This window comes from Bombus bifarius, unplaced genomic scaffold, assembly GCF_011952205.1.
Source record: "Bombus bifarius isolate JDL3187 unplaced genomic scaffold, Bbif_JDL3187 scf7180000007973, whole genome shotgun sequence".
NCBI classification, from domain to species: Eukaryota; Metazoa; Arthropoda; class Insecta; order Hymenoptera; family Apidae; genus Bombus; species Bombus bifarius.
In genome coordinates, this window is record NW_022884359.1 from 397,815 (window position 1) to 411,960 (window position 14,146).

Consider the following 14,146-nt stretch of genomic DNA (forward strand, 5'->3'; position numbering starts at 1 on the left):
TATGTACGTGTACGTACATGCGTGTAGATGTATACGTGTAAAGTGTCCAATTCTGTTCAACATTATTTAATTTAACGTTCCTTTAAAAACGTTAGATCTTGTAACAATAAGCGTGTCTGACAACAAAATGATTTCACATGATTTATATTTATATTACGTACGTTGTAATTACATGTACTTAGTTAACGTTATGTTTCATTTGAATTTATTTATCGCAATTACGTACTTCATCTTAATCTTTAATTGTATTATATCGAAATAAAGCAATGAAATATTTTCGACGTATTTTGCGTTATAAATGTTTAATTGTTTATTCTGTATATCACAGACGTTGTTTTAGTTATTCGTAAAGATAAATTTAATACGTCTGAAATTTTCGTCTATGGATAGTAAAAGGAAACGATCGAAAGCAAAATTTAATCAATTCTTTTGCAAAGTAAAATATAACTTCGGAAGAGCAATCGATAAATTTGTATATTCGTACTTGATGCAAGGTTTGTATTATCGTAATTATAATTTTTCAGTTATGTATGTCGACAAATCAATAAATTAGCAATGGAAAGTAAGCTTCTTTTATTTTCGTTTTATTTGTGAATTTATTTATGAAAATCCGCGCGCTAATCGTAAGAAGTTCGAATTTATTCGATTCACCTAACAATATCGATCTAATAAGAAGCCTAAAACTAATCGAGCTAAATTATCAAATATTTCACGTAGTTACTATTTACGTAGAAACGTTGAAAACGAACGCAGGCAAGTGCTCGATCTATGGGAAGGTACATGGGAAACGTACATCAACGGAATAAGCATCGTATACTTTACGGAACATGGAAAGCCTGAAATCCGTGCAACACACGATTTTCTTTTAATGTTTTGAATCACCATAACTCGAGAATATTTCATCGGTATGATACTCCAACTTAGATCGTTGAATTTTTAGCGATCCGCGCTGTACTTTTTTATGAAAATGGAAACAGCCGTGTTCCAGTTAAAGATGCCAGTTAAATTCACGAAACGAGTATACAAAGTCTTTGAAGCGCGTTATACATATTCGTTATAAAACCTAAGAATCTTTAAAGGACGAGTTTCGTTCGTTAAAAAGAAGCTTAGATTTCCAAAACGATGTATAACGGTTAGTGTCGTTCCCAAAATTTTCAGCAACGCAACGGTGAAGATGAACAACTGTTAAAAATTAGAATTTACTTGTGGACGGTGATGAGATTGGAAATTTCGAGCAGCTATCTCGATTAGAAAATCGATACGTTATCTATTTAAGATTACGTTTAAGACGTTCGAAAATATCTATAAATTATAATTGCGCGTGGATGCGTGTGCACATGAGATACGAACGAATGAATTTGCGTGATAATTGTACATTCGTAGCGTGCGACTACGTTCCTTTAACATAGTTAAACTTAAGCGGAATATTATCGATCACAAATCATCAGCTGGTTGTGAGTAAATGTTAATTATATATCCACCGTTGACGTGGACATTTAGATGTACGATGTCAGCAATTAGACCGAGTAGTTTACACCGATGCAAGAATTACGATGCGTTAACCGATTGTCAGAGGAAATCCTTAAATTATAACAAAGCACGAAATCGATACAATCGCAATGAGTATGATCGAGGGCACCTTTTGTTATCCTAACTTAAAGTTATAGCCGTAAGAGCTTTTTTACTTTACCGTGAATAACTGGGTTCTAACTTTATCCTCTTCTTTAAATTACACGCTCAAAGTTATACGCGGTATTTCATTTAAATTATGACATTTTACGAGGAGAAATAACAACCTCTTATTAATCGTTATACTTAAAGAAACGTAATTGTTCCAAATTTTTGAATTTGTTGCCATCGAGATATACGTTTACCGTAACTTTAAGATCAAAATGCCCGCTTGATATATCTTAACGTTGCTTCGATTAAGAAACGATTATCGTAAATATAAATTATAATCGGAATTTCTTCCAATGATATCGCATAAAACTGGATTGCATATCATTTTGATAATTATCACGGATCAATAATTTTCCTAACGGACAAACGTTAGGCATCGTGCGCCAAATGATGCAATGTAATAACTAACTTCTGCATTAACTTTATCGCAACGTTCAATGTAAATATCGTAGAATTACTATTGAGATTGTGAAAAGTGGCTTGCAGGATTGAGTCAAAGAACATGCAAGAGAGACGATACGTATGTTCTGTAGCGTGTAATTGCGATCTCACTCGTTATAACACTGTATGTCATCTTTGATTCAATCGAGTACTTCGATGTCACATATGTTTTTATAAACTGGTGAGAAGCAAATACGACGAAGAAAAGAGTTTCCTTGTTGAAGAATAATTAAGAAAGAAGGCCAACGTCTATTCAAATATCAATTTGAATGCTATACATTAATCGTTAATGCTGTCTATTATCTATCAAACATTTTATATCTTTTCTCTCTCGATCTGTATACATTAAATAGAAAATATTCTTCTGTAACTCGTTTAGATTTTTATTACAATTGCCCACTTCCTGAATTATTTTCGAACGTTTCCGTCAACCTCGTTCTTTCTTTTCTCTTTTACCGAGACCAGTCAAAAAACGAGAACTCGTCGGTGTCGTGTACGCAACTAAGTACATACTCGGACAAATTACAAATACGCGAAGATGATAACGAACGTGGTAACATTGTATTGCTGCTGACTGAAAACTTTCACGTAGCACTGCCAGTAAAATTGAATGCCGCGGCACAATTAAAAATACCAAGCTAAACATCGTCCAGAAATAAGAAAAAATATTTTATTCTCCGTTGTCGCGTTTAAACGAATCCGACGAGAATAGCAGCGGATGCTCTTTAAAGAAAACTTCCATAGATTATTGCGCCTCGGTTCTTTTTCCCCTCTTTCCATAAAAAAAAACCGCCTTTTAACTTTAGCTGCTTTTAAAACTAATGGCAGTATCTCTGTTTTCAAAGCGATTTCAATAATTCATTCGGCCGAACACACTGTCTTACGATGTTTTCTTTTCACGATTTTCACATTTACCTACATAGCATTGTTTTACACACAGTGCGACTCTTCGTCCGTGTATTTTTATTCTTATGGAGCCACCTATTGTCCGCGATCCCGATTGCTACGCTGTTTTCCACGTTTCCCAGAATACGAGTATATTAAAATCGCTATAATTAATTATAATCGATTATGCTATAAATTGCGGCATAAAACTTGCTGTCGGCCACGCGATTATAAAAATTTGATACCTCGATTTGTAATCTGTTGTTTGGCGGACGTTGAAATGTCGCGCGCTAGCGGCAGTTTTCTCCGTTTTAGGAAAAAGGCGTTCGTTTGTTGTACGCGCGTTCGACGACGCGACTGTTGCGCGACTTCTTTTCTCGTTCTCGCCCGCATCAATAAAAATTTCAATTTCTTCTTCTCCCTAATAACGCCATGTATAAATGTTAAAGCGTTTTAGTGGTTACCACTTCTAAGAAAACCCTACATCTGGTTTCTTTAGTTTTTTCAAGCACCGAAGCCATCGACAGCGCGTAGACAAAAGACTGCGACGAAGACAAAGCATAAACAGTAGACAGGCGACGTTGGCTTCGGGCTTTTCAGTTATCGGGTAACACAGCTAGCGTGAGGATCTGGACCAGCTCAAATTGTATTCTTACTTATAATTACACTTCTATTTATATATATTTTCAGTCTTAAAATTTACCCACGAGTTTTCTCTGTTTACACGTCGAATAACATCAACATAAAGCAACAGTTTTGTCGCTGGTACTCGGCCAGTGGTAACCACGCGAAACAAACATTTTTATAACTTGTACGTTAATGAGAACAGTCGTGAATGTAATAGACATGAATTATACTTACTGCGGTATTAGCTCGAGGGCTTAATACGAACGAGTAACGGCCATTGCAATTATATTTTCTGCATTATTTTACGCCTGCTGGAAAACGTATGGTGGCAACAAAAGTATAGAGAGATTATGCTTACAGTTTATTTTCATGCAAAGCGTATGGATTACGGAACATAATTTTCCAACTTTAATCGAGTTATCGAAGGAAATAATAACGACGAGCCTAATTTTACTTTGGCGAATTCCGCGCGAATATCGTCAATTGCTCGAATTTGCGTCGTGATTGTTTAATTATTTGCTCCATGAACTTTTCGATCAAAGAATTTCTATTAAACGATCTGTTCGAATTCGCCTAGGCAGTGTTTTATTCTTGCGTTTCGCGATTAGGTGCGTCCTAATATTTTTATTCAAACATATTTTTGATAAGTAGCAAACTACGTTTATTTACTTAACTGTTTCGATTGCGTTTCCTATCTATTTTCCTCTAGTTCCTAAATAGTGACGCGTGATTCCGAACGCACGGCTCCTATGTGCACGCAATTGTAGGTTCAGGTAATGACAAAACCAATTAGTATAATAATTTAATGCGTACTGCTTACCGCACTAGCACAATTTACGCGTAATTTTCCTCGGCCGATAACCTGGTTGCCTCGCTGCTGTCTCGCTACTTTACAGCTTCGTTATTGTATCGGTTCGTGTGCCAGCAAATATGGACTCTGTTACGGGGATAGAGAGGTACGTACAATGCTCGATCTATGCATCTACCTAACACGATGTCGGGGCGAATTTGAAAATCTGAATATCACGTAAGAATGCTGGCCAATGCATGGAATATCGAAAAGCAGACGAATGTAACGTAGCAATGGAGTAAGTGTGTAAAAGCTTATGATTTCGTTGTGTATTTACACGATACATGTAGAACAACGGCGTAACGTGATTCATTCATAACATGGCCAACAGTTTGGTGTATCGTAGTGTTGCGTGTTTGCGTTTGAAATGATGCCCACGGTTAGAATCGCCGCATTTACTGCCAGCTTTTTGCCCCTTGGTTCGTTAACATTGTCAATACGCATTGCTGCCTTTGCACGTTCTGGCAGAAATCATTACATCGCATTGAAATGGAAGATAATTATAACACAACTGTTACCGATCCTTTGAATGCCCATATTGATCAGTTTGCGAACCAAATCCCTGGATTACAATGGTTTTCGTATTATATACATCAAAGGGGGTTGCTTGGCGTATTGAACCTCGAAATCTCTACCATAACTATAACGGTATAAGATTTCATTATTATTTCCGATTGTGTTAATGTACCTACTATTACTTGCTGGCAATATCGTTTATTATTTCAACAACCGTTAATTAATTAAGAATAATTTCCTTCGAATACGATTCATTTAAAGTAAGATGTTATTGTAGTTAGCCAGTCTCTTTGGATATGTATAATTCTTCCACCAGCTAATATTTTTCCTTCTTTTTTTTTATTTTATGTACTACGTACCTTCGTTACTTTCTAGGAGATGTTTAATTACGCTAATTATCTTCCTCTTTGCGTATCTTCCTCCTTTCCTTATCGGTATTCGTTAACGAAGTAAATTAATTTCCATGGTTAATAATAAAAACTTGGCCAGTGAGGAATATTTACATGTAGAAGTACATGCTGCGTTAATTTCGACGATGACTTTTAGACGAGCAGAATAACCAAAGTCAAAAGACAAATATCCTTTATCTACGGTAATTTAACTCTCCGACATGTGTGTATCTTTTCAAAGTTTCACTCTTTCGATACTACGCGGAAGATTATCGTAAATGAAACGAAGTTTTCCGAACTCAAATTTTCTATGTTTATCTTATCAGAACGTGATACGTTGTACGACGAAGCAAAAAGGCAAGGGGCAGTTTTTCATTGAAATTCCGAATTTATATCCGACGACATCGTTCTTCGTGCAGTTCGTCGTGCGATGAGATATACGTACGGGTGATACTATAGAAATGGGAATTTTTTTGCGATTCTCGCTTTTTAACACTCTTAAAAACGTTAAATTGTATTATATTTGCACAGCAGAGGAAAATAATAACCGTAACTTCGCAGACACACTACGATGACCGTCGATTTAATTCATGTATATCCAAGAATTATCTTTTATACGTGAAATTCTCAGTCCTCTGCCATGTCACAGCTACAAAATTTATTCTACGATCCACGCTCGGTGAATGAATTTCGAACTATTCGCTGATTCTTCTTTTTTACATATATTTTACGATAGACATATTTAATATTCGCGTTTCTTTCTACTTTGATCGATTCTAATTAATTGACAAAAATTATCTACAATCTTTGTCGTCACTTTAACGTCTCAAATCCGTGTGAAATTATTTCTAAAGAGAAAAACGATATCTACGATATTAGGAAAGAAAGCAGGCGAAGTAAGTGAAAATTAATCGAGCGAAGCTAATGCGCTTTTTACGTTTTCTGGTCATTTTTTGATTAGCTGACGTTGAAAATTCTGCGACAATCACCTGTTGCAGTCAATTAGCTTTTCAGTCCTCTGCTTCGTGTTTTATTAGTTTTGACAAATTTTACTTAATGTAACGCAAATATAACACTGGCATTCATTTTAATATCGTGATTCAATCGTAATTGGCTCGAGAATTTTTAGCATTTTATAAAATCCTCAGTTCTCTGGTCTCGGTCCTCTGTGAAATAATAATAAGTAATAATAAAGTATGATAGAGCATTGAGAGAAGTACTCAGGGACCTGATGAATGTGTGTCGACTGTATTTATATTACATAGATGCTTCAATATTACATCATATAGATACTTTAGGTAAAGTTACAATTCAGTCTTTATCAGATCGCGTTTCGTTATCACCGATGGATGAACTAGAGCTAAATGTATCGAAGCTCTACCCTTTTGTATTTTGTTTATTAGGCCACTTATCTGTCGTTTAACTAATTAATCGCTATTCGGAACGCGGATTCAAAATTCAAAGCAATGGCCTTTACCTAGCTCGCTCTATGTTCATGAATAATCCCGGCACTTTGACTTCTAGTTCGCACGATCGATCGTTACTCGATCGATTGGACGTATTTTCAAACGTGCTGTATCGTACCTCTAAAACATCGTATGTGTAAGCAAATTACGATACAGGTCATCGACCAACACCGAACAAAATTGTTTCCGTTACGAACCTGACTTCTTTCTATGTCCTAACTCTCCTTACATTTGTAATTACGAAAAATTTAGAGTCAAAGCATCGTGCTTATAGTCGTGATCCGTTTCACACAGTGTAGTATACCGTAAGAACGGTGAGATGTGATATAGCGCGCCCCAATACCTACGGCATTTTTGTGTAATTAGGTAACAGCCATAATATTGTATGCGATCAAAGGAACGGATATCACGGCTGACGTGAACCGCAATCGGAGAAGCAACTTTGAACAGCCGCCGTTATTCATAGCTTTTAGTTCGCACAAACCTTACGAACATCGCACTGCAATGCAGAAATCTAACGAACATTCTTTTGCATACATTTGGCGCTTCGTTGTAAATGTTCAGTTGGCAAATGTCTCTGTACAACGCGTACACCAAAGTAATGAGAACAAGTTGGACCGTTATTAATTGTAATCGCGGCTGTGCACGCTTTTAATTAATGTTCTTTTAATTAAGATCATAATTATGAGTCGTCTACCACAGATGCTGTCCTGTGTTCAGTCGTATAAGAATCTCTACGATGCTCTTCCCCTTTCTGTGTTCCTTTTTTAGCGCTTTCAAATCGCCTTGAGGTATATTAACTACCAAGGAAGTATGTGCCTCTCGTTTTAGAAACTACACGTGAGAACTCGAGGATGCATCTAACTGTAACTATCTGCAATTCGATTCGCGAACGAAACGCGTCGAATTACAGAGCGTATCGTTATTGTTTGTAAGGATGGCCACTGTTGAGAATTGTGGATCTTAATAGCCGAAATAATGGTATAGAAACACTAAATTTACACTTGGAATTAATATTAGAATAATTATATATTTATTTGATGAGCGATTTCTAAGATATTCGTCGATACAAACTTGCACGCGTCTCAACACTTGCTTCCATACCCGACTGTTAACCGACTGAACAGTTTACGTTCATCCGCACACTGATACTCACATACAAGTATCTCTACTACGCGTCTAATCCAGTCCAGCACACAAAATTATACATATCTCAATAGTCACATACGTGGAGGATGATTTTGTTATAACCGTGACGATATCTCTGACGCAAATATTTTAACTTGCAGCAATATTACGAAGAAAATTGGGCTGTTTAAGCGATAGTTGTTGAAACAACTACAATTACAATTCAAATATTTAATATTTCTATTCCTGCGCTGTGAAATATATAGACACGTGTATATTAAGCACACGCCAAACGTAACATCGACTGTTCCCATAGACGATGGTAGTTCCATTAATCTAATTTAATTAGCTCTTCAAACAATAACTCACCGCGCTATCCGCGCAAAACTATCAACATTACCTGTTCTTTCGCGAGTAAAATATTTCTTTTAGAATAAGCGAAATACGAATGCGTAATTCTTTAACGAAATAATTTAACGGACGAATGGCTGTTTCGTTGAAAATACGTGTATAACTTTATCGTCAAATTCGTTCACGTTTCTTGGGTAATCTCGTATCGCGTACAAAGGAAAACAGTTTCACGGAACAGTTTTCAAGAGATTTCAAGGCAAAAGAGGCCACTTGCGTGAGCACGCGTTATTCATATAACTCTACTTCTCGATTCTCCTATAAACAGGAAACAAAGAGCAGAGAAAATGGTATTATACTCTGCGTCAGGCCAAGTACGTATGCAAGTACCCTGTCTAAGATCGTGATTCAATATCTAGAGTCACTGCGTTGTACAGAGTGAGGAAGGTAGCGAGCAGTTTGGTAAGCGGACTGTACGAGGCACAGAGCAACACCTACGCCGCAACTTTGACAACGAAAATTTATCTAATAACCGAGAAGAGATAGATAAATAAAACAGAAAGAAATTTCTAATACGCCAATAGCACATGGATGCAGCAAAATATCCGCTCAACATGTTTTCATTTCAATTTTATTTCAACGGCGTTGTTTAATTGTAACGCATACTGTACAATTGCAGGTACGAGTAGCGGTTAATAAATGAAATTAACTTTACGAATCCCGAAAAATTCAGCAAAACATAGTAGGTGATGCGGATTTTTGTTGCACGCGCAACGTGTATCGTTATGTTGCTCCCATAAGCTTCGATTATTTTGTATATTTCGATTTTCACGAAATAATAAACATTATTCGAAGAATAAACGTTATTATAGTGGAGAATTTTCGTTCGGAATGCGTTGCCGGCATATGAAACGCACGTGGTGCTCAAGTATTTCGTTGTTTTTAGTTTCTAGAGCAGCAAATCGCAAACTAACAAATTAGTAAGTTAGTTTTATGCAATTGTGCGCTGCGTGATACGTGTGCAATTTAGACCATTTCGTGCATCCGCACTCTGGCAACACTCGTATTGCTTGTTCTCCCCAGATACTTCTGTTATCGCGGGATTATGCAGAAATTATTCCCTTGTAATTTATAGTTGTGAGTATTTGTATTCGCAAATTTGATACGCTCTGTACAGGATTGCGCGTACAAAAATTGGAATCTATTTTTTGCGAGGATTGCTAGTTACAAAAAAAAAAAAAAGAGAGAGAGAGAAATAAAAGAATTAAATGAAAATCGACTACCGAACTACTTTAAACGAATTGCCTTGATTTTAATCTAGATAAAACGATATTGGATAAACGATGGACATTTTAACGTCTATCATCGTGGATTAAAGTCAAATATGGTCCCGAATACGCATGAGATTTAACGAAATGAATGATTTATCAAGGTATCGTGTAAAATATGTATATAACGATTAAAACTTTCTTAATTACTACATGTGACACGAATTCTGATTGAACGACGAAGCGGACTAATATTCGTATATTAATTTTCCTCTGGTGTATTTGCGAATGTATCATAAAAAAGATATTGTTCGCGAAACAACGCCGATAAATCGAATGGTTTTTATCGATGTTGCAAACATCGTGCGTTCACCGCTTTAAATTTTGACTCTGGATGAATAAATGTTATTATCTCGTGGATATTCGATACGTTGAACTAGAAAATTTTATGCCAAAGAGATCAACGTAAATCGTGTTTTCTAGAGGAACGGAATAATTGACGCAGACACGAGGGTTAATTATAATATGCGACTTCCTCGTTCATCTTCCTTCGTTGCGATATACGTACATATGCGCAGTTCATACGTAGATGCGTATACGGTGTTTTTAATTAAATTTTAATTAATTAACGATATTGATATTTTTATCATCGTTATTTAATACGTTTTATAATTAACTATCTCGTTACTTGCGTTACTTTTACAATTTCATTTATAGTAACATACGCGTACATTCTTCGAAACAATCACCACTCGCTATCGACTAGTATAAACTACTTCATCTACTTTATTATCACGTCGCACGAATTCCTTCGTCCTCGCTTTCTCTAAATCACGATGCTGTAATTATTTGCTACGAATCGCTGTGCTATTTCACAATGAGCAGGAATTAGTCGTTAGCGCGTTGCGGCAAGCTCGCTATAACGACGTGTCGTTTTAACGCTTAAAACACACTTGTGTCCTTGATGCGCGAATCTGTGCTTAGCCCTGATGAGTACTGATGACGCATCTTTTGATACGTAATGCAGTGCTTACAGTTAATGCCGCATCTCGGCGGGTTAAGCTGACTTTATTGCCAAAGTTAAGGTACGTAAGTTATTGCTTTGTTTAGAAATCGGTTGCGAAGTTTCCAAATTAACTCACGTCACAATATAAAATGCACGATATTTGGCACGATCGATCTTAATCTTTTGCGATGGAAACGCGATCGCCTGCAAATGCGAATGCAAAATAATTGCAGAACTATAGGATAGTATAATAATTATTTCTCAATTATAATTAAAATTCAGCCAAATCGTTCCAAAAAGCAATCAGTGCTACGATGGAAATTCGAATTAACTGGGTGGAATGAATATTATCGATTAATCGATTTAAACATCTCACCTGTCGATATCCATATTAATTCAAATAGACATTAAACGCATAAATGAGTACGTAACTTAACGAACGAATTTATTTCCATCGCAAGTTGATCGCACCATTGCAAAAGCCATATCCAAGAACCGAGCTATTTAGAAATTATCGTACGAATTACGAAATGGAGAATGCGAAAACGTGATTACAATTTCGAAACGCGTATGTATACAATTAGTGGACACAGATAGCACAAAACACTAAGCGGAAAATTTAAGAAACGAGAAATTCAGGTCTGAAATAAAACGCTGCCTAAGGTTCGTTGTTTTTCCCAGTATTTTTATGGTTCGCATAGGCCTGCACGAGACACCTCTCTTTATTCCTATATTTTAATTTTGTGCAACGATGGCCCAATACGCGTCTTTTACTATTTTTTTTTTTAATTGGTTTGTTACGTTAACTGCCTCTATCGTTTGTCGTTCTTGAACGAAACACTTGACAAACGAGGAAAAAGTAATTGCAGATGCAATTGCGAGGAGTCCCCAAACGAGTAAAAAAGTGATCTGCCCTTAATTAGAATATCACGATATACTTGAATATGATCTAAAAATATGTATAATATGGAGAATTTATAAGATACAATTTTATTTACCATACTAAACGATGGAAACGTATTTGCGTTTAACCATCCACATTTACCATCCTTTATAGACTTAAATAAATTTGCATATCGTTTCAAGTGTTCGTCTAACGGATATTATATTTCTTAAATCTTTGTCGCGGAGTTTGAGTTACTTTAAACACTTTTAACGGGATTAAATTTAAATTGAATTACTCGGCTATTTAATAAAGTATCATCCTTCTCAAAACGCGTGTTAACGAATTAATTTTGTTTCAAGCTGCGCAGCAAATAGTTACATCAACAATTTCAATATAATAATTTCGTTGCAACAGAATGTTGCAGGTTTTATATAATTTCAACCAAAATTTCACTGAGATTTATCAAATGTTTTTTTCACGCTGAACTTTAATATTTCATTTCGGCGTAAAGCGAAATGTGTTTAAACCATCTTGGCATCTCCATGAAAAATGTCGATTAATAAATCCATCATACGTAAATTCGTATGCTAGCAGGCTGTACAACATTCACGATTCAACCGCATACATACTGTCTGATTACGATATTCCTCGGAGAGCATTAAATTTCATTTCAGTGGGTAAAGGAGAGAGACGAGTGTGAGGTTTGACGTGCATTATAACTGTTTATACCGTGCAACTTCTGCAATTTCTGTTGCCGAGTTCGCAGTTCGAATGTTAACATATTAATTGAGAAAACGCAAATATTTCAACTTGCATTATTTAATAAGTTAATGTAACGAATGGATTCGTTTCGATGAAATATGCAATTTTTCTCATAATAATGCACATTAAATTTATCATCGTCCGATTACCCTGTTTCGAGGAGTCTTTAACATCGTTATATCTTTGTTACACTTTCTCTCGTTTTTTATTAGTAATTGAAATTAATACTACTTATTTTGGAATGATTTGACAATTTAACGAAGATACGTTTCAACGTTGTCACCAGCTGCACTAGTTCAGATGTGTTCGATCAAAGATTTCATTGGTAATTCGACTATAACTGTCATGATTTGTGTCTGAATTGTAATCGATCAAATATATTAATGCGAGAATAGTCAATTATGGCACTATTAATTAGCTGTAATCGCAACTGCCATTATCCTAGACCTTCCTCGCTTCTAGGATAGGTCGAATATATCGAATATATAATAGACAGATCAAATGTTGCAGCGCGATATATCATCTACGACGAAACGAAATTTTATTCCCTAACGTCATTAGCAAGCGTACGAGAAGCGAGGAAAATTTAAATTATACAAATTCTCTTCGTGTAACAATTTGAGACACGCAGCTTCTCTTGTTTCGTAAGATCTAAATTTCTCAATAAATTTGTACTCCTGCAAAATATCACGTTATATCTGATCGAAACTACGAATCGCAAATATTATTCAGAAAATTAAGTATTTGTAAATCGACGTCGCGTTGCCGCCTAATCGCAGAAAAAAATGATTGCACGAACAAATTGGAAACAAAATAGGAAAAATTCAAAGTATCGATTCTGGAAAGTAGACTAACCGTGAATGGTAATTGACGTATAATAATTTCCGAGAAATTGAGATGGAAGGGAAGATAAAATTTTGAGGATCGCTTTTCTCATTGTCAGAGAAGAGAAATCCTTTCCGCAAATTCCTTGCACACTATACTTGGAGATCACAAGCAGCAGGTTCGCAGGCGTTACATAATTAGAAAATCGTCCCAAATTTTCCGCCGCCCTCTTATACATACTCTGTTCGTACTTTATAACTTTCCAAGAATGCCTTTAAAAAATAATTACGTTTAACCTTATTACTCGAAAAGCGGAATTCAGCGTGTCGGTAAATAAAGACTCGCGGAATATTCGCTTTCGCAAATTTGCTTACTCCTATATAGCACATCTATACAACTTTGTTTCTAATTAAAAATAAATGGTATAAATTCCGGTATTCCCAGATACGTAATACCTCTCGGTTGGCGTATAATCCGGCCCATAAGCAGGATTATGCAGGTACAGGTATAGTTAACCGAAACGGACGAAATCCTTTTCTTTCTATCGATTTGGATGGTACAGGTGCAGACGGACAAGTTGGAATATGCGATTCAATTAGTCAATTAATGGTAGGTGCACGCCTCGCTCGGCTAATACTAATAATACATTTCGCATTACGGGAATGGGGATCGTGGCGCTACTGCATCTAATAACAATTCGCCAGGAAGCGCGTCGTTTTCAATCAGGTGCAGGTAATACGCTGGATTACGGCCGATGTTGGCGCTAAACCGATGTTCGACCCATTTTTCCTGTCCGTGGAGCAGCCGGTGAATTCAGTAGAGGCCAACGTAGTTCAATGAATATATTAATTGAATAATCCTAAGGTTTCAGCTACTCAAAGACAGCCACTTATCCGGCCTCTCCTGTCTCCTCTGCCACAGTCGGGTCTCTGCTCGTGTTATATATGCAAATTCCTGGGCGAATTCGATGTAATAGCCTCTCTTCTCTCCTTCACCCTGTTCTCCCTTTGCCCCTTTCAACTGCCTCTCTTGTCTCCTCTCTTTCTCTCCGGGGAGCAATGGGTTAATG